Source organism: Ooceraea biroi, chromosome 7 (genome assembly GCF_003672135.1).
Source record: "Ooceraea biroi isolate clonal line C1 chromosome 7, Obir_v5.4, whole genome shotgun sequence".
Classification (NCBI taxonomy): domain Eukaryota; kingdom Metazoa; phylum Arthropoda; class Insecta; order Hymenoptera; family Formicidae; genus Ooceraea; species Ooceraea biroi.
Genome location: NC_039512.1, coordinates 6,768,672 through 6,795,679, shown reverse-complemented (window position 1 = coordinate 6,795,679; position 27,008 = coordinate 6,768,672). Strand labels below are relative to the sequence as shown.

The 27,008-nt window shown below is 38.1% G+C and overlaps 1 long non-coding RNA gene across 1 annotated transcript; it reads right to left on the bottom strand.

Annotated features, from left to right (window-relative positions):
* Positions 1-1,747: 1,747 nt before the first annotated feature.
* Positions 1,748-22,949, bottom strand: LOC105282095. Its single transcript, XR_894432.3, has 2 exons — positions 20,784-22,949; positions 1,748-2,157 (listed from the first exon to the last, which is right to left on the bottom strand). It is a non-coding gene; the product is annotated as an uncharacterized LOC105282095 (long non-coding RNA).
* Between the last annotated feature and the right edge of the window lie 4,059 nt (positions 22,950-27,008).

Here is a 27,008-nt window from a genome sequence, read left to right as displayed (position 1 = left end):
GCAGAATGATTAAAAATAAATAATATTTATGGTAAAATTATAAAATTATAAAATGTTGGAATGCTATACAAGTAAATTATACAGGGTAAGGCACCTAAAACAGGCCATTTGAATATCTCAGCTGTTATTGATAGAAAAAAATGTGTCAGACCAAACTTGCATAGTTTCAAGGGACACATAATTTGTTCTAAATAGTTTTTTATTAGGTGGACGCGTAGAGGTCATATGAAGGACAACTTCGTTTTTTTAAATGGTATGATATGTTTTTTTACGTACCATCTAGTAGAGTGTTTGAAGATGCGCACATTGATCTACGGGTCAAAATCATTCAAGGTCACTGAAGGCCAACTGCAAGGGAAAATAATTTACTTTATATTACCTAGAGTTCTCTGCTATTAAAAATACTGTAAACTCAGAAATGAAAAAGTTCTAGCCCTTAGAAATTTTTTCTTTTTCCGCGAAGTTCTGAGTTGATGATATCATTATTTTTTATATTGCCTAGAGTTCTCTGCTATTAAAAATATCGTAAATTCAGAAATGAAAAAGTTCTAGCCGTTAGAAATTTTTTCTTTTCCGCGAAGTTCTGAGTTGATGATATCATTATTTTTTATATTGCCTAGAGTTCTCTGCTATTGAAAATACCGTAAATTCAGAAATGTAAAAGTTCTAGCATTTAGAAATTTTAGCCTTTAGTGACCTTGAATAATTTTGACCCGTAGATCAATGTGCGCATTTTCAAACGCTCTACTAGATGGTACGTAAAAAAAAATATACCATTTAAAAAAACGAAGTTGACCTTCATATGACCTCTACGCGTCCACCTAATAAAAAACTATTTAGAACAAATTATGTGTCCCTCGAAACCATGCAAGTTTGGTCTGACACATTTTTTTCTATCATCAATAACAACCGAGATATTCAGGTGGCCTGTTTTAAGTGCCTCACCCTGTATATTACTCAATTATCTCTCGTCTTTCGTTACGACTATAATGCAACATTTCTCCTTAAACTGTTATATAAGTAATGCAAAGTCAAGTATACTGGACATTTTAATGGAAGTGTAGATTATTGTTTTTACGTATAAACTATATTCGAAAATGGTTGGGTAATAATAAGAGTTTACTATTAATAAAGTGTCGAAAAGTATCTAATTTTGCGTGCAATAATTGATCACCGCAACGGACGATAAAGAATGTTGAACGATGATATAATGGACAGCAAAAATTTTGAGGGGAGAATCTAGGGGCTAGGCAATTAAACAAGATCATCCGTGACTGGCGTTCCTGCGTGACCACCCCGCAGCGAAATATTCGCTCGGTCTCGGAACAGGTTTCCGAGAATTTTTCTTGAATTTTAATTGCGGCTTACACGTATCGGGCAGGCAAGTATGGGGGATAAGGTTCATATATAGATACACTCGCTATCGAGTGCGATCGTGATGTAATACGTACGCTGTATGTAATGGGCGTGTCGAGATTAAACCGGACCGCCGGCGCCATTCCGGGTTTGCGCTCTAAAAAATCATTTTTTTTCCTGTTGACGCATGTATCTCCGATATTTTCTCGAAACACGCAAGAACATTGCGAAACGCATAGAAATTCTGCGTAGGATAGGACGTACATTACTCTTACACCTTAGGATGTTTGAAAATGTCAGAAAGCCGCTTTGTGTAAAAAAAGTTTTTAATGCAATGTCTAAAATTTATTACCTAAGAAGATAATCAATAATGAAATGAAAGAGGATAAGATTAAAATTCAGAAATCATTTTTATTAAAATTGAAGATCGTATAATCATTTTGCAAAGCACATTTTTACCTGCAGATTCATTTTATTAATGTTGGCTTTATCTGTTAAACTTATCAACATCTATTAATCATACATACTCACTTAAATACGCTTGAAGTTGCATAATGATATACTTTTCAAGTACATAGCATTACGCGATTAATAATCGTATTTTATTCACGTTTCCTCCGTCCCACTAGCGACAGAACTGATAATTTGATTAATAGCCAACCATTTATTACAGAGAAATTTGCATATTTGGTTACTTATGCAGCCAGCATCGGAAGAAGCTTCGGCAAGGATGATCTGTTCGTCGCAACCATCTTAACCAGACTTGCATATATCCTTGTAATCTTCATCACGCGATCATATCTGAAAGTGAATAAATTAATTGTAGCTGAATGTATGACACAAGTGTCATAACTTATCACTCTCAACAAACAACAAATTCTATCAAGCATGTCAACATCGTTGTTCGCTTAGTATGTTCCTAATTTAATCGCGATGCACATGTTGCCTATTTCGCTCGATTACTTAACGTTATTATCTTACATGGATAAAATTACGACATCGATAAGCCGTTGCACGTTTTCAACGTTGTATACTTGGGAAAGAAAGGCAACTTTGCACGATAACCGATAAAAATACAACTGCAAACTTTCTTTACGCTCGCCAGATTACAATCGATCGAGGTAGTCGTGACTAGCGGCACTATCATTCGAGTTTCCCGCAGAAGCCAACCAATATCACGACATTTTCGAGTAAGGTCTGTCTGATATCTGTGTCGCCAAAATCCTCATAAATTTGCAACCTTGTTTCCAATTTAAATTTAACAAAACTCCGTTAGCGTTTAAGTGTTACTGTATTATCACTTTATCACTTGTTATACTCACATTTGCAATCCCGTCTATTTACCGAATATTGTCACATTTAAATTATAGTCTGTATCAATATTTTTTTAAGTACTTTTTGGTATCTTAAATGTGAGCAGTTATACAAGATTTTTAAATATTTAAAGTTTGTCTAACTAATTTCACTAATTTGTGCAATTATTTTTAAGTTGTTACTGCCTTCAAGGTTTCAGCAATGAAAGAAAACCAAATTGAATTCAATAAAACTAAAACTGATTAAATCGTATCAGTAATCTTTTACCTTGACTTCTATAAACATGAGTTTTTAAAATTATGCCTTTTTACAGCACATTCTCCTTATGATTGAAACTTTAGAATCGTGATTGCGATCATAACGCTGATATCAAATTCTACCACGTAGTTGTTTAATGTTGTCGCAATTAAGATCGAGTGAAGTGATCGTGACTACTGGCACCATCGTTGAAACGCCTTGTAGAGAATTGCCAATATCTCTGGGTTCTCAGGCAAGGTCTTCGCCATGCCGGTTCCTTGGAAACAATTACGTCTCGTGGGTTATAATAACGAACCGTTCTTCTAGAATCATATGTACATATATATATATATATATACATGCCGTGCGCACATAAACGCACGTGTACATGGTTGCATAGGTGAGCTGAGCTTTTCCCGCGAGCGTGAGCATCAAGTGCGTACTACGAAGACAGATGGCCTCGTAAATCTATTGGCAGCGCACATTCTCTCGTTTTCACATTTTGCTTTTTTCTTTTCTAACACGGCGGGGATCTCTGAGGCTCACTTGCCTCGAGATTTATTACCTAACACCAAAATGCCGATGGCGAATGGTCTAAGATGCTCCAGAAAAACATCATTACGTTGTACGGCTTTCTTTCGATAGAAAGTATCTATTCTCTTAATAAAGAGACAGCTATCAGACGCGAAATGGTGAAAAATATTTATTTGTTAAAAGTTATGGTTTGATATTACGAATAATAACAATAAAGTATACCCAAAATGAGCGAAACAAGCAAACGAGCGAAGATTGCAAACTTGAGTAGCAGACGAACTTCGCAATCTCAGAGATTGGTATTAAAAATTTTTTGCAAAAGTATTGTATGAAGGTGTTTCTGAGACGAGAACAATGGGCAATTATAACACGGGACTATATAACAATAGAGTCAATTTTGTTCAGTAGATAATTAACCGAAGATCTTATTGTGCGACACTCTCTTGCGCAATACTGTACAAGAAGAATTACAATTGCAAAAGAGACATTATCAAACGAATGCATATGATTGCAGAACACTATTGCTTCATTAAGAATAGATTTTTAAAAATGTCCTAATTTGCGTAAGATTAACGAATTATATACTTGTTGTATTTCAATTCATGTTGTATGATATAAACTGACACTGTCAAGTGATGTTATTGATATCGCGTGTCACGGTACACGTTTCTCTCAATAATTATCGGGAAATAATGTAGAACGATGTATCATTTCGGACCCTTTCTTTCGTGCATGTTTCGAAGTGACCAAATGTAATTTATTTCGTGTTATTTTTACGTTTCTTTTACTTAATGTTTCGTTACGAATACTCCAATAAATGGATTGCTGGTCGGAAATATATTATTGGCGTAATGGTTCAGGTGATTCAAAATGGCATCTCTTCCTTTTCGAGAATGAATTTGGTAAAATTACATCTCCCTATGATGATATACTGTTATATGTTATATGTCATGTGTAAAACATACATAGTATTGCATGTTGGGGATCATTTTCGAGAAACAATATGGCTCTTTCAACCCTCATCATTATAAAAGTTAATCATGCAAATGTCAATACAGCTCTGACGAAGTCGTAAAAAATTAAAAGGTACTTTATATATAAAAATTATATTTTAAAAATGTAATATATTATTTTTTTATGATATTAATATAAAATGTTAAAAATATATTATATTAATTATTATGACTATCTTAGTTTTTACTCGATGTTTGATTACTTCATTTTTCAGCAACATTCTAAACACATTGCTCCAAAATATGTCGACTTCACATATTTTATGGGAATCTCGATCTGTGTTTTATTCCATTTCTCTTTTTTCAGGGCCTATGGTGCAGTTTTGAATCTGTTGCATTTCGACCCTCATATTTTTGCGAACACGCACTCTCGTAGAATCTTCACGTCGATGCTGTCTACTGTGGAGAGATAAATCCTCCCTCTCGCTTCCCGACTCACTTTCTCAAGCTGACACTCGCGAATTAACAGATCGCACAGTGGCAATTAAATCCCCCGAAAGGATACGAACACTCCACGCCACGACGGTTCCCATGGTTGCGCTATGCCGTTCGCGTCCGGGAAGAATGGCGGGCGGTAATAAAAGAACACGAGCGAGATGCGCACGAAGGGGATGAGGCACGAGTATCGTCGACAACCCCAGCGTGTGATGCACACAAGGAGGATCCCCTGGTTACATCGGGGTCGTGAGATCGTCGGAAAAAAAGAGGAAGCCAAGAAAGGAAGAAACGGCGGCGGACCCGACGAGGATGCTGCGTCGGTACGCAGAGGGCAATATTTACGAGAGGGGTTGGGTTCTGCGAGTTTCAGCTACGGAACGTAATTGCACCGGTTGGGGTACCCTGATTTATTGGGTTATTACCGATCTCGGCGCAAGAAGAGCGCGGCAGGCACGTGGTGTATGGGTATCTTCGCCCGCGCGCGAGTCCTTCGAGATCTCGCAAAATGGCGGAGAAGAATATCGTATGTTCTATGTCTGCTTCACGAACATGATACTACTTTGGGAATGTAAAAGAGTAATTCAGATCTTAAAAATTTATTAACATGTCTTACATCAATAATAAATAAGTATTCTACAGAATTCTTTCGGTAATTTACATTACTTCGGTACATAATAAGTTTAATACCAAATAAAAACGTCGAGGAATTTCGCATTTCGTGTCAATCATAGCTAACAGAGAGGATAAGGATTAACACGATACTGCTTATGTCTCTATAACTCGTAATACGACGACAGTTAAGTGACTAAAATTACAGAGTTATTAAATTGCATTGTGACATTTATTGCCTTCGCATAATACCTTATCATTTAACTGCCAATAATGTTCTGTATCTTCTTCAAGCGTCATGTATTTTCCATGTTTAGATTCATTTCTAATTAATCAAATTATTAAATAAAAATGACCACTGAATTACAATAAAGTTTTGATAAATGATTACATCATGTATTATACATAAATTATTGCACAATTGCAAAATATATCTTTCTTACACATGCTGGTTTTGTTACGTCGCATATGAAGCATCTAGAGAGATATGGATGCATAAAAAATGGAACGATGTGCAACGCTGTGCTCGTCTAACTTCAAATCTCGTATTGCAGCGTGCATGCCTTTGCTTTTACGTGTGGCAAATAAAACCAAAAGCCAGTCGACATCGAAATTATACGTATAGATGGCATTGATGTATGGCCGAGCGGGTTTTGATAGACCCGACGGCCCTCGCGGCCGAGTTATAATCGTGCCGCATCGTATCGTTTTCTCGCCGAGATGGAATCCTCCATTTTGAACCGTGCCGAGATAATTTAATGTCTGGTATTCATACTACAAAACCATTGAAATCGTTGGATTTCAACTCCTCCTCAGATTACAATTATGCTAGCTTTCATTCAAATATTAGACATTTCTCACACATTAAGATAACAATTGTATATCGATGATATTTTATTTTATATCAGTGTATTTAAATACTTATCACGATTTGTAAAATGTTAAAATATAAACAACATTTCTCCATAAATATAATTCTCCATAATTATATATTTTCTGTTTATATATTCTTGACCTAATTGCCAAGAATATTTTTATACATTGGTTCTGCAGATAAATTATTTTTTCTAAATAACATTTTTAACTTTATTTCAATTCAGCAAATTTCAGATGTAAATAATTATTAATTATTTATATTCACAATTACAATTAAATAATGATTATATTTTTTGGAGCGAATAAACGAAATTTAGGCATTTATTGTTGCACGATGTAAGAAACAGTCTTTGCAGCCGCATTGATTTGCTAATTCCTAAACGAAGTTGCTTTTTGTCGGCGTGCCTAGCGCCACGATTCAGAAATGGATAGGAGCAACCTCGGCCTCGGGATATAAATCTTTCGCCGACAGATGCGCCGCCCTCAACGTTCTGCATCGACCAACCAACCAACCAGAATTTCTGAGGGTAACGCCCTGAAAAACCAGACTCGCCTTGGATGCCCATTGCATTAGCATGTCATTTCAAAAGTGACTACTCCCCGTACATAACTTTAAGGGCAAACAAGAAATGCAATAAAACTTAGTTTTCAAGTTAAGATACAATTATATTTTTAAAAGTAAAAGGTACATAATTAAAAAACAGTTAGTACTTTAAATTCGTGAATAAAATTGAATAGCAAAAAATCATTTTGCAGGGAAACATTCGATCGTGCAGAGAATCTACGTGCGCGAGAATATTTCCATAAAGATCATGATTAAGTGCGAAAGCGGTGGTAAATAATATCGGGAGACAATTCTTTGCGCGATGCAGCGAGTTTCATGAATTTAATGAGATTAATGAAATGAACATGAGTATAGGAGAAGGTTAACCTCGGGAACGATATGTTGCGTGATTCGTAAATTCCCCGCGGTTGGTTTTCAGTCTTCGTTATACTTGCATTCGTGACGACTCGCGCCGTCGCTCGGCGCGTACATATGCGCGTTCCTGTACGCAACGATAAATTGTCCTGGTATCGTGTGCGCCCTCGACTAACATACACATAACACAACCAACATACGACGAGTTTTCCCTCGAGAGTATGCGGATGCTAGTCTGACACGCAATCCTTCAAGAATGATGAACGCCTTAAGTCCTATTGTGCATTATGAAAATCTATAAAAAGTTTCTGACTTGAAGAGGAAGTATTGTAATTTTCTACAGATTTTGGAATGTTTAAGACATATTGAATCAAGTATTTAGTACATAAAAAATGAAGAAATACTTGGCATCTAAATAATATACAAATAGTGATGACTAGTTAATTTCATTGTTTTAATTATTTAAAAATGTATAGTTATCACGTAATTTTAACAGTGTCTATAGGAAACGATTTTCAAAAATCTTTTATTTACTAATATTAATAATAATAATCATTTCATTTAATTTTTATAATCAAATCACGTATGTATGCAAAGAATTAACAGATTATATTTAGATATAGATTGCGAGACATTACATCAGGTATGCATTATATTACTAGAGATTGCTGTATCGTTGCAAACGTTCTTTTTACATTAATAGCGCGGAATCTCATTCTCTCCTCGCTACTCTCAGCCCTGCTATTGTAAGATAAGGCAGAGATCGATGAATATTCACGAGGAGAACAAGCCCGATCGCTCTTCCTCGCAACGGCCCTGACTTATGTCTACTGTCGGATTTTTCATTATACCGTCGTGCTTGCCTGAGATATAATACGAGCGGAGGCTTCCTGAGGGCCCACACCATCATAATTCTCTTTCTTCGCCACCGACATGTATACTTTTCATTCTGATATTACGCCACTTATTATAGACGAATTTCTACGATATAGCATACATATCCATCTTATATCTTGTAATCTCTTTGGATGACTTTCAGAAATATTTGGCAAATATAAATATACTTTTACTTTAGCTAAACCAAATTCCTATGTACAACCTTTTGTATCTTGATAGCAAATAATAGAACAAAGTATTTTGCGTTATATTATGACTGGCATCAAAGTTGATACATTTGGGAAATATAAAATTCTTCATTATGCTGCGAGCCATAATGCCTCCTTCTCGCCATTTCGCAAAATGTTGCGAAATTTTCGGCTCACGAGCGTTCAACGAAGGCTTAAGGTCCAGCGTCGGACCCTGGAGGTCGTGCATCACCAGAGTCTGGCAGGATAATAGCTCCCTCTTTCAAGGAGTCTTATTGTCGGACCATGCGCCAAGTGATTGATAGGCACCGAACTATAGAGTGGAGTGCTATGATATTTCGAAAGCTGCACGCGCGGCGGAGAAGTGATGCCGAGAGCTCGTGATGTGAGGAACGCGCAAGTATTCCTGCACGCGGAAACTCGCGTGAGAATCCCACTGTGTTTCGGTCGAGTCTGTCAGCGAACTCGGATGCGATCTTCCTGCACCACGGTCATGAACTTCCTGCATGGAACGACCAAGGCCGCTAGTTTTGCGATGGGAAGAAAAATCGATAGTCTGGCATTTCATACGCGGAGTATATAATGCGCTATTTTACTGGGAACATCAAGTAATAAATTTTATTTTTAGTAGTTATGTATTAAATGCTAGAAAAATTAAAATGCTTATTATATACCGCAATGCAGCAAGCAACGGAAATAATTTATTAAACAATAATTATACATAGTTTATGCTTTGCCTAAACAGTTATTTTTATGAATATTTATGATGTAACAATCAATGTAATTATTGACATGCACTAAAAATTTCAGACATTCTAATCAAGAATAACCCCATATTTAAATTCGAATATATCTTTTATTTTAAATAAAATGCTGTAAAAATTGCAGTAAATTTACATTTAATTATGCCAAATGAAGTAAAAGGACGCAGTAAAGATGTTTTTATTTAAATATATAGCAACTTAGCGCATCATATGTACGTGAAAATCTTCTTTTATTTATGAAATTTAAGAAACAAATCAAATTAAATTAAATGATATATATATTTTTGTCTTCTCAAATCAGATACTGTCCGTATTTATTGTTCGTTCAATCATAGTTGCCTTCCTTAAATCCAACTGCATCGGAAACTCCTATCAAAGTGATTTTCCACGACGAAACTGGAGCCATAATAAGAAGGATGTCCCGAAGAAGGTAGCAATTTGATCTGCCGGCGGAGTTCGTTGCACCTTGCTCTACGTCCTTCTGTTTCTTTTTTAATGAGAACGTCGCTCAACTTTTGGTAGCAGCGAAAAGGACAATGTGTGCGCGATGTCAATGCCATACACATGGTTGACACGATGTGGTAGGCGGTCCGCTGCAGTACTCATTATCCTCGAAGAATATTGGTTTCGGAGGCTCACATAATGTCGGGATCGTTGGTCATCTGCCGTGGGTCTGTTTTGTGTATGTCAGGTGGAGCCATGAAGCAACAGATCGCGCGATCCCCGAGTCCCGACCTCTCTTGCTTTCGCATATCATTATGAAAATTGTGCTCGCAAAGGTGTAAGCCGTGAGTTGCGCAGGCCGTGCGCACGACGTGCATACGCGGCGGCGGACTCCATACGTGGTATACGTAATTCCTGATTGAAGGGATCGTTCACGGGAAAATAGCAGGCTCGACCGTAACCGACACGTGGTTCACGCCCGAACGCGGAACGAACAAAAGCTGGAATCCCTTTAACACTTTAACTCCTAGCCTCGCGTGTAATCGTTGGCGTAAACAGACCGTACGTTTTACAGATGAGTAACAATACTCGCCGCCGCTGCACAATGATCTTGAGTCGTTTAGGATTTGGTTAGTGCTTCCAGTATTGTATCGTTATAAAGTAATAAAATAAGATAACATACAAATAAGCAAATTTTTGAGAAAAATTATCGAGAAAAATCACTAATATTTTGATGCAGGATCGCAAAATTACATTTGTGCAATTCAGTTATCATAATACAAAAAATTATAGTTTTATATATTTATGATGCAACACATATTCTAGTAATTTTGACGATTTAATTCAAACAATCGCATTGCTTTTTGAACGTTTCGCAAGCTGAGCTAATGCAGCGTAAGCCGTCGGAAGCATATATAGCACGAATTACGCGGTGTTAACTATGAAGTCAGCGATTTCCGACCGATGGAAACTTAAAGATAAATTTTCTTTTAGATAAAGATTATCTCGGTATATAATCTAGGAGAATTTTATCGCGTGCAAAAGATGGGAAAACCGTTTTTTGGATAAACCCGACCCTTCTAAGGCGGGAGCACATACTCGAGTGTTTCTACTGGCTAATTTGGCATTCGTTCTGCGAACGTTGGCGTACGTATCGGTCTTCGTAGATATATGCCTGGGCTATGAGCTACCGCCACCGGAAACCATTCTTCCACCGGCCGCCCTCTCGGTACCCTTTCCGGTGCGGAGACTGTAAATCTCTCGTAGCACGCCAACCGTCCCAAGAAACTCGTTCGAAGTTCTCTAAAACGCCCTATTTTCATGGCCCACCCGGCCCTACCCTTTCATGATTAAGCGGCTTAGATCAACTCTGCCGATCGACGAAAGCTCACGAGATACCGCCAGGGCGAGTTGCACCCTCTTTACACGCCTAGGAAGTTTCTGTCAGAATACGGAAAGCTATACGGTGGTTAGTTAACCAGCTAGCCGCCGCAATTACAAATATATCGCTCGGTTTCGTTTTCGCTTAGACAAGTCAGCTAATATCAGGCATCACGCGTGTCGGCCGATATAATTACACGTAAGTCCAATGTAGGATTTCTCGCCGGCTTTTATAATTCGTAAAAGTAAAATATTAAAATCTTGAGTCCAACATCGTGGTCATGTCGGACTTATTATATTACCACGATATAGTCACGCTTGAATTCCTTGTTTGAAACAGTAAGAAGATTAAAATTATAATTACATGATTTTATATTGCAATATCTACGAGTTTTTATATTTGTTTGATTGGTAGATACGCCAAAATTGCGCAAATCTAACTTTACATGTTACTAAAAGTGCCACTCTCATTGATAATAACCTTTATCAAGCCAGTTAATAACCATGACACGATTTATCATTCACTGTAATTACTTAATATCATAATCTTTCTACTCTTGATCAATTTCCGGTATTTTGTGTAATTTATAAATTCAAAGTGTATATTATTCACAAGCATAGCAATTATGAATATTCGTGTGAGAAAGTAACGGTATGAGATAAATAATCTTCTATCAACTCTGTGCTATCATAACGGTTTATATGGAATACTTTCTTTCACTCTATCTTCTCTATCTCATTCTTCACAGCGAGGCGAGGCTTCGTGCGGTTACGGTAAAGTCTTTCTGATGTAAACATCGCATCTAAAAAGGAGTACAACCACTGCATTTATAATCTTCGTTTCCTCTTCCGGTCTTCATCATCGTATTTCTTCTTTATTATTTCTATTGCTTCCAAAGCCATTTTTAAGTATACTTCATATTCATAGCTTCCGTTAGAACATTGCAAGAAATTGCAATTACTGGTATCTTTTACTTCATCGCCCATTATTTTAAATATTGGCGTTTTATTTATATTTCCATATTACGTTAACAAAGCTTTATTGTTTATTTTGGTAAAGACCCCTCGTCTATATGCTACATCTATTAGTTGCATCAGATCCGCTCTGGGTAAATCTGTAACGGTTTCCAGCCGTAATCGCCCATTCGACCTTCCTTTGCTCGTCCTTCTTTCACGATTACACTGGAGGCATTCGATGTGCGGTCGTCAAAATAGCTCTGCATCAGCTCTTCGTGGCGAGTCGGTCGCATGCCTTGCGGTTAAGAGGTCCGCAGGTTTGAATCGTCGATATCGATTCGGGTCTGATGCTAGACGCCACATAATAGATTGCTAGTATTTCGATTCAGTAAATGCTGAGTAGCGTATCCTCGAATAGCTAAGAAGCTATTCGTTCATACGCTGATATCAATCGACTTTTTCTAAAAAATTATGAATCCATTCTTCTAAATCTCTGATCTTCCTTTTTATACTGATTCAACAAGTTAATACAAAAAAACTTGGAATCTGCATATGTCAATTCCTAAAATATCACTTCTATCATCTTTAAAATACCTCTATATATTTTTCTGATATTTGAAAGCATTTACTATCACTGCAAGAAAAGTTTCCTTTTCACGTTCAAGACGATAATTCAGATTCCCCAAAATCATATCCCAACCATCGTATCCGAAAACTTCCCGTAATGGTTACCGCAAGGCATGCGACCATTCGGATTGCACAGCCTTTGCGATCACAAGAAGAGGCGTGCAGACCAGATACCGCGCCAAAACGTGGTGGAATCGATCGTGTCTGACAGCAGACGCCACATAATGGATCGTCGGTGCTCCAGTCTCTCTCCATCTTCTCCTCCTCTTCCTTCCGTGCTCTGTGCCTCCGAGGCTTGTGGGACGTTTGGGTCGCGATGCCTTGCGGTGGCTCTCGCGCGGACTCTGGTCCCCCCGAGGGGACCCGAAAACCTAACTTCAAAACGCACGCGGATAATTGGGGATAATGCCGGGGTTGCCGAGGCCCCGTAATTGCACGAGGCCAGGCCCTTTTGAGGTCTCGCTCCCCACGGTCTCTTTTCCTTGCTCCACTCGGCTCGCTTGGCCTCGCGCTAGCTGTCTGTTCGTCCATCCGTCCATCCGTCCGTCTGTCCGTCTGTTCCTTCATCCGTTCGTCCTGGTAACGTCCGTCGACCGCTTTCGCAGAACCCGATAGTACCTAATTCGTCGGTTTGTTTCGTGCTGCCGTATTATTACGCAGCTCGGGTCCGTGTAATAGGTCAGCGCAGAGGGCCAAGTCCCTACGACTCGCGGCGAAACACTGCCGTCGTTGCTTCTGACCCAGAAAGCCAATGGCTTCGGGGTGGTGTACTTGAAAATTGTGTTGGATGAGCTATGTAACGTTGCATTTTTTCAATGACGCCGTTGCTTACGCTTCTATTTTACCTTTAAGGTCTTACTTTTAAGGTACTTTACTTAAAATCTGAAAGGGTTGAAATCTTTCGAGAAGCCACGTATAGTGAAAGTAACAAACTGTTAGGCAACTATATACATATATAGCAAGCAAATTATATGTATAGTGATACAGTAATATTATGTTGCATCTCTCCCTGATGCTTTTGTATAGATAACACGTATATACGACGTAATAATCATGCGGATGTAGTAACCATATCGTGCGCGCGCACTCTTTTGCTCAGTTCAAACAAACTTTCAATAAAGTTGCGCCGGCACATAATTTCTTCATCAACATATAAACGCATGCAAATAACCGACCGGTAACAGGATAGAGTATATAATTACAAAGTAAAATATCACAACGTGAGGAAAATTGTGACTTTAGCGACAATATGAACAAAACGAAATTTTTCATGTACGTACATATAGAAAAATATTCTTTAATGTAAACGGATCATTTTCCCTTTATATTCACGGCAATTTGTACATGAAGAAAAGAATGCGGAACAATAAAAGCAAGAGTAGTGAGAGCGATAGCGGACTGCAGGGGAGGAATTGTATCCGTTCGAAGTTATATGCTGCCAAAGGTAGGTTTATGGCACTCATTTTCAAAGAAAACTATGAAGAAGAGCTGTTTCCATTGGCAGGAAGGCGTAGTTTGCGACCGATAATTAACGGTTCGTACTGCACCGAGTAAATTTCAACGGAGCACGACATACTCGCGATTGTTCCTCTGGTGGTCTCATTTTGTTCCCTGAGTAACTTCGAAAAATTCGCAATGTTCTCTTGTCCTCCAGCGTAAGTTTAGTGTAACTTACACACAATTAGAATATTTTAAGATTATATAAGATTATATATTTTAAGATTATATAATCTAATATTTTCAGAGATTGCTCTTTGTGACTTAATATGAATCAATTATTTTTGTCTTCTTCTATGTCACTTTTCCAAGTAGCAATCAATGATATACTTTAATTGTATATTGATCTTCTTAAAGTATCTTTTTCAGATTGATATGTAGTTATTTGCTGTTTTAGAAAGAAGATATTAAAAATTATATTTTCTGATATTATGTAAAATTAACAAATTTTTTTTATCTCATAAGAGAGATCTCACATATTAGAAAAAAAGATTAATACTCTCAGTAATTAATGCATTCAGATTTCCAACGTATATGATTAATACTTAAAACAATGATTATCTAATCGTTAATAACATTCAATCAGTGCTCTAAAAAATTTCTTATCTGAATCTAAACGTATTATTTTTTTTTCACATAGATGAAATCAGTAAAAAGATAAAAATAATAGACAGATGAATCTCATCGCCGTCGTTCTGAGTAACGCGCCTCGCAGAAGATACGTAGTCAACGACCTTAAATTACATTGCTCTTATCAGATCAAGTTTGATACAATTATTCAATCCACTAACGAGGTAAACATTGCTTGCTTCTGCTTTCATGTGAATGAAAGTTATATTTATAGCTTTCTCACTCTAGGAAGCTCTAAGCTCACACGAACTAACGGAAAACTTATCATTTCGAATTATTATTTATAACGATTCTTAGGATATAGAGTAGGATAGTTCTCACTTTTTATTCATTATTAAATTAGAGAATCTGTCATTATCTATCAATATTTATCTTCCATTTAGCTATCATACTTCGGAAATCAACGAAAAAAGGTCAATCGACCCTTTTATGCTTGAACACTTTGCATGACCATTTATTATTCATGCGAGTAAGCCGCGATTTTTGAAGCATTAGAAATTGATGGACGGAACAGCTGTACATTCACCTGGCCTATACCTAGTCTCAATCATTGATCGCGTGTCAGGCATCTGAAAACACACGTATGTATCGTACAGATCGCGATGTATAAAGTTTTTCCTTATGAAAATTCTATTAATATTTGTGTTTCAATTGAAATCTATATAATGTATAACTCAAATTAAAAATTATTTTAAGTCTAAGCTTGCCGACCTTTTATTTTTATCTTAAAAATTGAAACATTGCTTATACAGGAATGTTTTGTTAAATATGAAATAAAATAAAAACTAGTAGTACTTTGCACTATAATACTACTATAATTTTAATAAGTAATAATTGTTTGTTCAAATTAGCAGGTTACAAAAAGAAAAAAGAATTAGCTTCAGGATTCGGCACAGTAACTACCGGCATCTTCTAAGCAAATAACATTACAAATTAGCAGATAATCAATTAGCTCGAACTTCCGGCGTGCTTAAGCAAACATATGACAAAACCTGTAGCGCGGCTCATAAAATTTTTGATAATTAGAGGCTGCTGGGGTCACGGGGCGGAGTTAGAACCAATGCCTAACTTCGCTTCTTCGTCCCCGCGGACAGCACACTCGGATACGAAAGGACCACGTACAAAAAGAGCGGTAAGTTAAACTTTAAAGGCGACAAAACCCTCTTGGAATCTACATATAGATGGGATCTCCCGTATAATAGAGACGTAGAAATGAATTTCGCGTAAGATTCCAGTCTTCTTTTTGCGAAACTCAACCGTTTCTCGGCTTTCTCGGAATTGTGCCGCTCACGTAAAGCGGCATGTTCCGAAACACTGCTTCGTTTATTTCCAGATGGTACTGGAAATAATGATGGAGATCGTACTTTTTATCATGAACAATAGATGAGGAATTTATTACTTAGTTATCATTTATAATTATCGTATTTTACCGACATTTAGCAATTCTATATCTGCGTGAGCGCTTTAAAATTGCTCTGCTTGTAAAATTAATAATTACGAACAGAATATGTTTCCTTGTGTGCACTCCACTTCGATCGTTAAATGAAGCAGGTCAGCCGATTCATAATTCATATGTATGTGGATGTGTGCATTACAATAAAATTATAAATACAGAGAGAAAAATACTAAAAGGGAGCAACATAAATAAAGGAGAGATGAAGCCAACTTAGCTTAGCAACTATCACCCATCATTAAATATTGTAACATAACGCAATGCAGTGTCCGAACATCTGCGACATTTAAGAAATTCCGAGACTGTTCCTTGTAAGTAGATACTTGCCACTAATAGTCACGAATCATCGATGACCACGTATTATCGCACCTGCGTCCACGCGCTTTGACATACGTGGACGTTTTTCAACAGAAAATGCCCGAGGCCAACAATTTAGTGGCTTGAATCTTTCACACTCAGCAGCAGTTCCGGCTCGGCTTGTTTTCCGTCATCAAGATCACACACGATACCCTGACGATTCGGATTGGTAGCAGGCCGTAATGTCTGATCGGCGGCGCCAGAATCCGAGGAACCCGGTTGCGTCCCCCGTCGCTGTGAGACACATTCGGCACATTCGGGCTATCATTAGCCGCATCTGCCGCGCGGCTAAGAGATATAAAAAGAGGCTGTAATTACCACCTTTAAACGACGTATATTCCTTCATTCTTATGTCTCAGTCTTTGTTTCCGTGGCCGCGGGTTCATCGTATCATCGTTAAAGTGATCCCCGCGGCCTGTTCAGGTCGAAGGTGCCTATTTGGTGCTCCGAGCTTTAGGCGTGTTTCGGTCATTTCTGCTATTCGGTGCGGATGTATTTTGTCCCGTTTTCGAGGAAACGATATATGAGTCTTGTCATCATGAGTAGATGTCACGTCCCTCTTCCGTTTACCATTAATTTTTACACAAACTCTAATCATTTTTAATCAGTTTTATTCTCTATCCTTGTAGACGATGAAAACATTTAATTACGTATTTTGTATCGATGTTTATAGCAAATTTGTTATATAATTCTAGCCGAATGAGTCTATTTATCATGGTTAAACAAAACTGTTCAAGTTGTTGAACAAGACGAAGACCATGGGTGGTAGCAGGTGCTAACGTTCTTACCGTCGGCAAGATAAACGAGAGTTGCGACGGGCGGCGCACATGTCTCGCGGAAGAAATCGCCGACGGTGTTCTCGCGCGGCAGGTACAATTGGCAACTTCTTAAAATCAATCAAGGACATCCGAGTGATCGAGATCACGATTAAGCGTCCTTGTGGTAGTTCAAGGCTGAAGTGTCTCGACACAAAATAATACCGGGAGGTTGGATCGGCTCGCCCGCGGGCCCGTTGAAACCTGTGAACGGGTTTTCGGTACATTGATCGAGAACGGGAGTCCGTTCGATAACTAGAAGGATCTTATCTCTGCGGGCTTCCAGTTTCGACAGTCCCCGTACCTCGAGCTCTTAAAGGATGTACCCTCGAGGAACGACCGTGCTTTGAGGGCGCCGCATCGCACCAACCACGCCTTCTCCACTGTTATTTACCTCCGTCCTCTTCGCCCTTGCAGTTTTATTGCCTTCTTCTCCCCCTTTTTCGACGTTGGTCTACCAAGCCCGGGAGCGGTAGATACCTTCGGCATCAAAAATGGACGCGACCGGTCCGCTGATCTTGCCGACTTTACGAAGAATCGCGACGTGCAAAAAAGATTTCCTTTTTGTGCCGAGAAAGAAAAAATGCATTCATACCGAATAATGGTAGATTTGTTACGTTAAACTTGTTTAGCGAGACTATTTTTTGAAATAGTAAATTTAGACGTAACTATAACAGCGCGCGCGCATCATCTTGGTTTACTAAATTAACTTAAAGATCAAAATAATTTCACAATTTTGCAAAACGTGCAGAATCGCAATATAAATAATCTATAATGGCATAATGATGTAATAAGAATAATTAATTTCGTGTGTATACAACGTCTCGAAATTTTAAATTTATGTTAAATTTATGCATTATGATATAATTTTACAGTAATATATTACCATAGAATGAAAAAATGCGTTTAATAGGCGTAACTTTAAATAATTTGAATTTATGAACAATGACTTGCTGTATGTTCTTTATAATTATAATAATAGAGTGAACAATGGATAACATCTTTATTATCCATTAATATAATAATTATACAGCAAGTAAACAGATGCTTATAAATGCTACTCATCATGTTTACCGCCAACATTTTATCATCGAGTTAATATCTATGGTTGTACATCGAATTTCGTCAAAACAATTACACAATTTTGTTAAAGCATCTATTCATACAAGTACTATTGAGGAAATAATTCTTATCAGCATGATCGCGCCAAGTTTCCTTTTCCTTTTCACATTAGGACTAAATTTTCGAAACGATTGCTTGATGAATCTCTTGTGTTCTTGATTCCTCGATGACCGAAGGGGCGAAGAATGCCCTCCGCATAGCATCGGGGTTTTTAATAGCATCGAGCCCTAGATCAGATAAGTTTTAACAACGTTACGTCATCTAGATCGCCTCGGAGGCTATGAAGGATCATCGACATCCCCCTTGAACTTTATTCCTTCTTATTGCGATATCTTCTCGATTGGCTGACTGGTATCCGAAATTCTTGCGTATAAGGCAGAGACGCTTACGGCTGAATAAGCAACAAAGAAAACAACTATGAACACAAAGTGAACCTCCCCACGAGGACGTAAGTCTCAAGGATATAAATCTCCTGGGACAGTGATGCTCTTGCCCCCAGCACGGAACTTAAGAAGAATCCATTTGGGGAGGTGCTACACGTTGAAGAAAAAGAAACCGTGAAAGATAACGAATTATTTCGAAGTGGCAACTAACAATTAAAAATCATCTGTTAGTAGCTGATTCCCTCTATTTTATTAACTGACACGGCTACAAGCCTCCTGAATTTTCGCAATGGTCGAAAAGTATCTCAAAATCAGTCATTTAACAAGATGATATAATTACATACTTATTATTTATAAAAGAAAATAATATTTAAAATAATATTTAGTCGTTTTAGGAAATATGTCACCAATAAGTGCATACAAATGATTCAAATAAATATCGATCTCCGTAATCTCGGGGTAACTTTTCACATTAAAGAGTCTTCTTGAGCAAACTTGAGCACCATAGCACTGAAGCAGTTACAGATACATGATACATTGTTCCATCTAACTTGTGTAAGTAGTTATCAAGCTATAAGCTATTTAGAAGACAGTACCTACCGGCCGGCTTATCATGTGTGTACATTCCCATCATGCCAGACATTTGAAGTAAAGCACTTAACAACAGTTTAAGAGAGGGAAAGAATTTTTGCGGCAAATTTTGATAATTTATGCCTCACTGTCACAATAATGCTGTTTCACACGTGAAAACTGTTTGCAACATTTAGCAGAAAAAGGTCAGTGTTCGCCAAAATGGCGACCGTTCATTCGAGCTACGCGCATTCGGTAGCACGGGTAATCACGTATGCAGTTCGAAGGTAAAAGTTTCACGATATGCATTGTACAGTATCACGCATCCGAGAACACTTCACTGTCACCATAAAGAAAATAAAATAGTACAATGACCATTACATCATCCATTATAGTCTCCGTGAACGTAGGGTTGTTCGATGAACTGACACACGATGGATTTTGCCAGCATTATTTTTTGATGTCAAGGTCGCCAAGATGGCGACTGTCAAGATACATTTCGGTGCTAAGCAGGTCGCGAAATTCTTTTCCGATCAAAGTGATATCTAAATACGCATTGATCCTTTGCAGATTTGGAGCGGCACGAAACGGACAGGTGTAACGCGCAGCGGCAGTAGACACCAACTGATCTCACATAACAACGGCCGATAAAATTGTTGCGTTTCCACCAAAAATTATCCTCTTTTTTTTCCCTCGCGGTATAAAAAGTACAAAATTGTGGTAATTTAGCCCCCACCAGAACGACGATGGCGACGGTGGCGGCGGGAGCGCTGCTCCGCTTGTTATTCAGGAGAAGAGAGAAAAGGAGGAACATCGAGGGCGCATGAGAAAGAGGAAGAGAGTAAGAAATAGAGAAGGAGGGAGGAAGAGCAAAAGAAGGAATTCCGGAAAGAGAAAACAAGAGCGCAATAGTGAGAGATAAGGAGAGAACTGCAAACGAAATACGAGAAGAAGATAGGAGAGAGGGCGAGGCAGAGGGGTAAAAGCGAAACTGCCCGTAAATATGCCTCGCTAACAATATAAGACGATTATAGTTCAATATAGCTGACACTGATACTAATAGCTTGAATCGGCTGCTTTGCATGCTTTTCAGGTATCGATCTAGCTCTTCCATAAAAGGAAAACAGAACAAGCATCTGTTCAAAATTCGCACATTACGGAAATTCGTTAATTTAAACATGATAACCGATTAATTGGAATGTTAAACTGCAAATATTAAATGACAATGTTAAAATACGAACAAACGTGTCTATAAAAAACCGTGTTAATATATTTTAAGTAAATAATAAAAAATAAGCGTTTCTTTGATTTTCTTTTGATTTTTCAAAAAAGTTAATATTATTTGAACAAGGAAGAGTTATATTATTTTCTTTAATGTTCGATATCTCAAAAGAAGAACTTACCTCAATTTTGTCGCTAGTCTATCTTGTTCGTCGTGGTATCCGATATCCGAAAATCGGATGCAGCCGGCGCGGAGAAGACTTTTCGAACTGCTCTGTATTTCGCGGGCACTGTTACTCCTGGCTCGCGTCGCCGCTCGTGTGAACTCGTCCGATGCTTAAGCCACCGAGAAGGGGCATACTATGAAATTAGTATAATCACGATCAAAATTACTCGCGCGAGCAACGCTGAACCACCAACCGCCGCTCAAATAACCCGCCCCATCGTCACCAATCGGGACTCGCGAGTCAGCGGCCATCTTGCGCGGTGCCGCATGCGCGTCGGCAGGCACGAATTACCGCAAAAGTGGATAATTTCTACTCGCCAGACCGTCGGCTGTGTAGCATTTTGCCATACTCGATCCAGTTCCTATAGCTCTGCATGCGGAAGAACTTTGATGGAGTTTAGTGGACGAGAAGAATCGATCCCTACGAATGGGAATGCTTCGATAAATTAACAACTGCATGCGAAATAGCTGTGCTCTATGTCATTTTCTTGGGAAGTGATTACGATAAAGGAGAAGAAAGAACAGTTGCTTGAATGTCTGATAAGGATATGCACGCAGGGGAAGAGGGAGTGAACAAATAGTAGGGTTTGTTGGAAGAAGTAATAGGGGAGATAAGCATGTCAGACTTATTGTAGAATTACAGGACTCTCTGTAAGAGAGGCGTCAAAAAACATAAAGAATATGAAAGTAAAATTTATGGGAATACAAAAAAAATATATAGAGCACGAGAGAGACAGAGAGAGTTATATTTTTAATGAATTGCTTGACAAACCAATGAAAAAAGGAGACGATAACATTAAGTTATTATCTTGATGGTGAGAGAGATTACCATTTTTATGCAACATTGTAAATCCCGCTTCTTTATTTGTAATCGCAAAAATTGCAGTTTACGAAATTGCACAGTTGTACCGAGCAAGGAAGTCCCGCTTCTTCTGCATGTAATAACAAGAAATTGCACTTTCTAGAACTACATGGTAGTAGTAGCGAAAAAGTGCGTTCACTCTATCCACATTCACGAACATACAAAGTATCACGACTAAACTTAGTCGTCAGAAAGCAAATGATACACCACTCACCATTAAGTGACGGCGATTCGCTATAACCCCTCGTGGTACTTTCTGTCACACTGGCGCGTACAATGCCATCGGCGATAAAAATTCCTCCGCTTTTCTTGTGCGCGTTAATCATCGTTGTAGGTAGACGTGCATGCACATTCTCATACACATACACATAACTTTTCCTCTCTCCTGATAACCACGAAGAAACATCTCACGCGACTCGAACCTGAAGATCGCACTCGCGATGTCGCTCAACCTGACTTTACCGCCGCAAGGCCGTCAGCTCCTGTTCGCGGCAGTACCGCAGCACTGTGTAATTATAAAAGCGAAAAGTTTAGGCTGCTCTCATCCGTCGGTGCAGAAACGCTTCTTTATGTATTTATATAACACGTATACAATATTAATTCTAGCAATATGAAGGAAGTGCGATTAGAATAATTTTAGGGTTTCATATATTTTTATTTTTCGCTTAATTTCGTAATATAGAAAAAATTAATAATTATTGCCAAACATTTTACGGAGACAAAAAGTATGAAATTATATTAATAACTTTTATAGTACCTTTTTGTTAATAATTAATATAATAAAAAATTCTTGATATTAAATTAATGACAATATAAAATTTCGTTTCTATAAAATTGACCAAAGTTGGATGGCTAAAACAATTTGTCGCGTGCTATTAATGCGTACTATCTTGCGAGAATGAGACTTAAATTCCTATTCAGCATCACTAATTTCAACGGCAGACTCGCCTCATCATAATCTAATTAGCGACATCTGATAAGTTATATTTTTGGGTATACTTTACGCACAATTATATCGGTGTGCAAAGGGCTTAATATGGCCCAGGGGTGAGCGCTGCGTTACGTTTCGTTACGTTGCGTTACGAGGAGTAGCCCACTGATTATAGTTCGTTAATTATCAGTGGCCGCGGCTAACCGAAATTAGAGGATTCGGGGTCGCCACTCTCGTTGGCGCGTATTAAGCTGGAGTGAGAATAAAAGTACAAAAGTCGGACCTTCCTTCGCATCGCGTACCCGAAAGAAAAATATAAAATGTCTAACAAATATACGCAAGAAGAGAAGAACAGTTAGCTTCACGCTTCATGAGCACGATACAATATCATGAAATATAATCAAACACTGAAAAATCAATGTAACAGTAAATTAATTATGCATTAAGTGATATTACATATAACATATACCAATATTAAAAATAACATTGAAATATAAAACATTGAAAACTTTGGAAATGCATGTAAGTTAAATTATATTTGATATGTTGTATATCTGCTGCATTATTATTTCTTGAATCTCCTATGTTCTTCACTTACAAAGACGTTATACTTTAGTCTACAAAAGACTCTTGCGCTCACCGGATCGAGATCTGCATTGCAAAGGAGAGGCAAAGAAGAAAGAACGCGTCGGACAGAAAGAAGGGAGTAGTGCGGGAGATTCCTGCCAGTCCTTCCGCCGTTTTTCGAGGCGTATCCTATCTGCTACACCTGGGGCACGAATACGAATTAGGACCGAGTCGCAGCGGGACCGGGGTCCGGCCGATTTCGAGTATGCTGGCGCCTTGGGCAACGGTAAGTTTTGCTGCAGTGGGTCTAGCCACTGCTCTGTTCTCTGTAATTATACCATGTACAACCCACCGCCGCTTTACTCTTTCTCCGAGAGCGTTACTCTTCTTCCTTCACCCCCCGTACATTTTTGTTCCTTAGCGATGGCTCTTGTTCAACGTGCCTCTCGCCCTGCTATGGTCCTGCCGGGGGCGAAGGTTGCGCTCGAAAAGCCGTCTTCGGGTGCCTCTCTTGCCATCTCTTTCTAGTCTCCGTTTGATTCGACATAACGACCTTCTTGCTTGCTTTTCGATGACTAAATGCACCCTGTACTCTGTGCACGGTGCTGGCAGCCAGATGTTTGACAATAAGAGCAAGCATTCGGAAATACCATACAAAATGCACTATATCGTCATTTACTTTCATTGAAAAGATCAAAGTCTGATCTTTTATTATACATGTTATACATGTAAAACGTTATTTTTATATGATTACTCGAATTCTAGATACATCGAATATGATGCTCTAGTACAGAACATTATTCGATGTTAATACAATATTAATTAATTAATTGATTCTTATTAATTGCCACAGGAAAAAGTATATTACTGTAAATCATTCTAATCTTAACAAGAAGTTCAGAAAGGGACGTCATTGCCTGCAACAGATGATGAGTCGTTGCGCATCCAACCTTTTACTATTACACACCTGAAGCATGACTATCAAGTTATCGTTATTGCTCTCTTATCGTCAAATCAAGATTAACTTTACGCGGCGTAATTAGCACTGAGAAATTATTGCGAGTAGCGCGCGCCCTTGATTTACGGGATGGACACCCTCAGCTATACGCGCTACCTCGCTTCGCGAGGCGCTGATCTCGAGATTTCGCAATCTTGTATCTACCGCATTACGCAAAATCGTGCAAGCACGATTATCTTACGCACACGCATGTTGCGTCAACGCAGTGTCTGTCTATTGCGCCGAGCATCGTCGCAGTCGATCTTCAAGCACCGGTGCATCATCTGCATCTTGTACGCCTGGAGCGCTTTGGTACCGTCTTGTGGATATTCGAGAGAGGATAATTGGTTCGGGAGCACTATTTCGTTCTCGCGATCATCCCGATATCTCGATATGCATCTAGCGGCGTTGTCCAGCAGCGGTGTGATAACGAGCGCTCGCGCGCGATTCCACGACTCGATTTAATATTCGTGAAAAACGCACTGGGCGCCTGCGGATGAACGACGGGTGCACAGCCCCCTCAGGTATCGCCAACCGTCCTTCTTCCATCGGTTTATTTATTCTACAAATTATCGAGACGACTATCTGCTGTGCCACCGCGTATAATCACGAAGACGAAAAAGGAAAAGCATGACTAGGTCAATGCGCTGCGTGACGAGATTTACATCAAATTTATCACCCGTTTAATTTCCCTTCCTTGTTAAATAAAATATTATTACTTCCAGGATCAATTGACGATGAAATAGTAATTCATAATAATGTGATGCTCGAAATAATTTTATTATATTTGCAAATCCAAAAAGGAGTAGAAAAAAAGAGATGCGTATAACATAAATTTTATTGCATTATATGTTACATAGAATTTATATTATTTAGTAAAGTTATAATGAAAGATCGTGATAAATCCTTTCCCTTGATTAATGTTGTAAATGTAACTATAAATTTGTTCCTCTTTTATTTACCACATGTACTTCATGCAGATAGTTGTCTATGAACTGGTTAAGATAGTGATTTCAGTAAACAGAATCAATTTCCCTATTAATCTAGAAACGATCGTGTATCTTGCCTTCCTACAAATAGTAGAACAAACAAGAACATCGATGTAAAAGCCAATCCGATGCGACGTTTTCATCGCTCATTGCATCGCTCGATTTATAACGAAAATCCATGGCAGCTCTGATAAATTGCAGTAATCTCGGTTAAACACTGTGGCTCATATCACGGATATAATCGACGATCATAATGCTGACACGAGTTTGTGATACGCAGCAGTCTACATACAATACTTATGTGCCATGATATATGCGTAGATCGTATACAATATTGATTATTAATGGCATTTTTATTGTAATATTATAACATATCACAGTCTGTCTGATAAGAGAATATGCTATATTACCAAGTAGATCGACACTTTATGCAATTTAAATATTTATTCAGCTATTTAATTAAAAAATTCAGTCATGCATGTAAATTCCAATCTTCTGAAGTTGGAAAATCTTTTGTGAACTACATATCGATTCGAATCTTCATTTTTTGAATTTGGAGTTTCCATACTTGCTCGCAAAATGATGTATAGAGCAGCTGCAAGAATTCAAGACAGTATTAATAAATAACAATGTATGTATGTGAGGCATACATATGCATGAACGCGTGGTTGCGCGGACTACTGCACCGCTGGGTTCTACATTTGATGTATGTATGCTGCTACAGAGATTTATGTTTTATTACGCAACGATGCCGCGTGTAGACGCGGCTTCATAGCGTATATAATCGTTTCACTAATGAACTAACACTATCCGAGACACCCGACAGAAGATAACGTGCGATGTTTATCACTACCGTGAAACATTGCCCGTTAACACGAATCTAACGGCGGATTAAAGGATAACGAAATCGCTGGATAAATTTATTATGTGATCGTTGTATGTTTATTTTTCTCGTTACATATATATATATATATATATATCTTTATCTAGATATTTTTGTCGCGCACATACATATAAAAATCTCTACACGAGATTTGTGTGATTTTAAATGCTGTTTTCTGTCCTAATTATCTGTAATTTAACAGAAAACGTTTCCTCAACTTGAAGGTATTATTAATTTTATTGCATGTGCAAAGAAGAACAATGCCTTTTTGTAACACTATTATTTACGTATATTTATGTATATTTAAATACATTGTCCCTTCATGGCGGCATGTAATTAGTTAACCAACTGTTTACTAATTATGTGAATTAAATAGCTACTCATGTAGTTACGTCACGCAAATGCAGTATCTTCGCAGTGATAAAATGTCCATGTTCACGCGCGAACTTAATTTGTCATTATTATAATTACATGCCATTTAATTAATTAGTTATTTCATAGTATTTGCACACGCTTTCTCTCACCAGAAAACCTACATTAGCTTAATTCTAGATAAACTGTTCATTGTCAAATGCAACAGATGGGCATACGTTAAACCCAGTCCTTCAACAATAAGAAATTTTAATAGCAAAAATATATACATTGTTTAATACATATGTGAAATAATTCTTATATGATAGTTATAATATTCTTCTGGGGATAATCGGTCGAGATATAATTTATTCAAATTCCATCTACAGCAATTTTTGCCTGTTCACGTAGACAGCTCATAGAGTACACTCATTTGTACCTATCCTATTTACTACTTCTATTGACAGGAACATTCTAGTGCGTAATGTCGTCGTTAGAGCAGAGACATATGACGGTGCCCAACATTAACCATATGTCAAAACGCCCTTTTTTCCGCAAAGTAGAAAGCTTCTAAATAACAGCCAGTGACATCAATATCTGT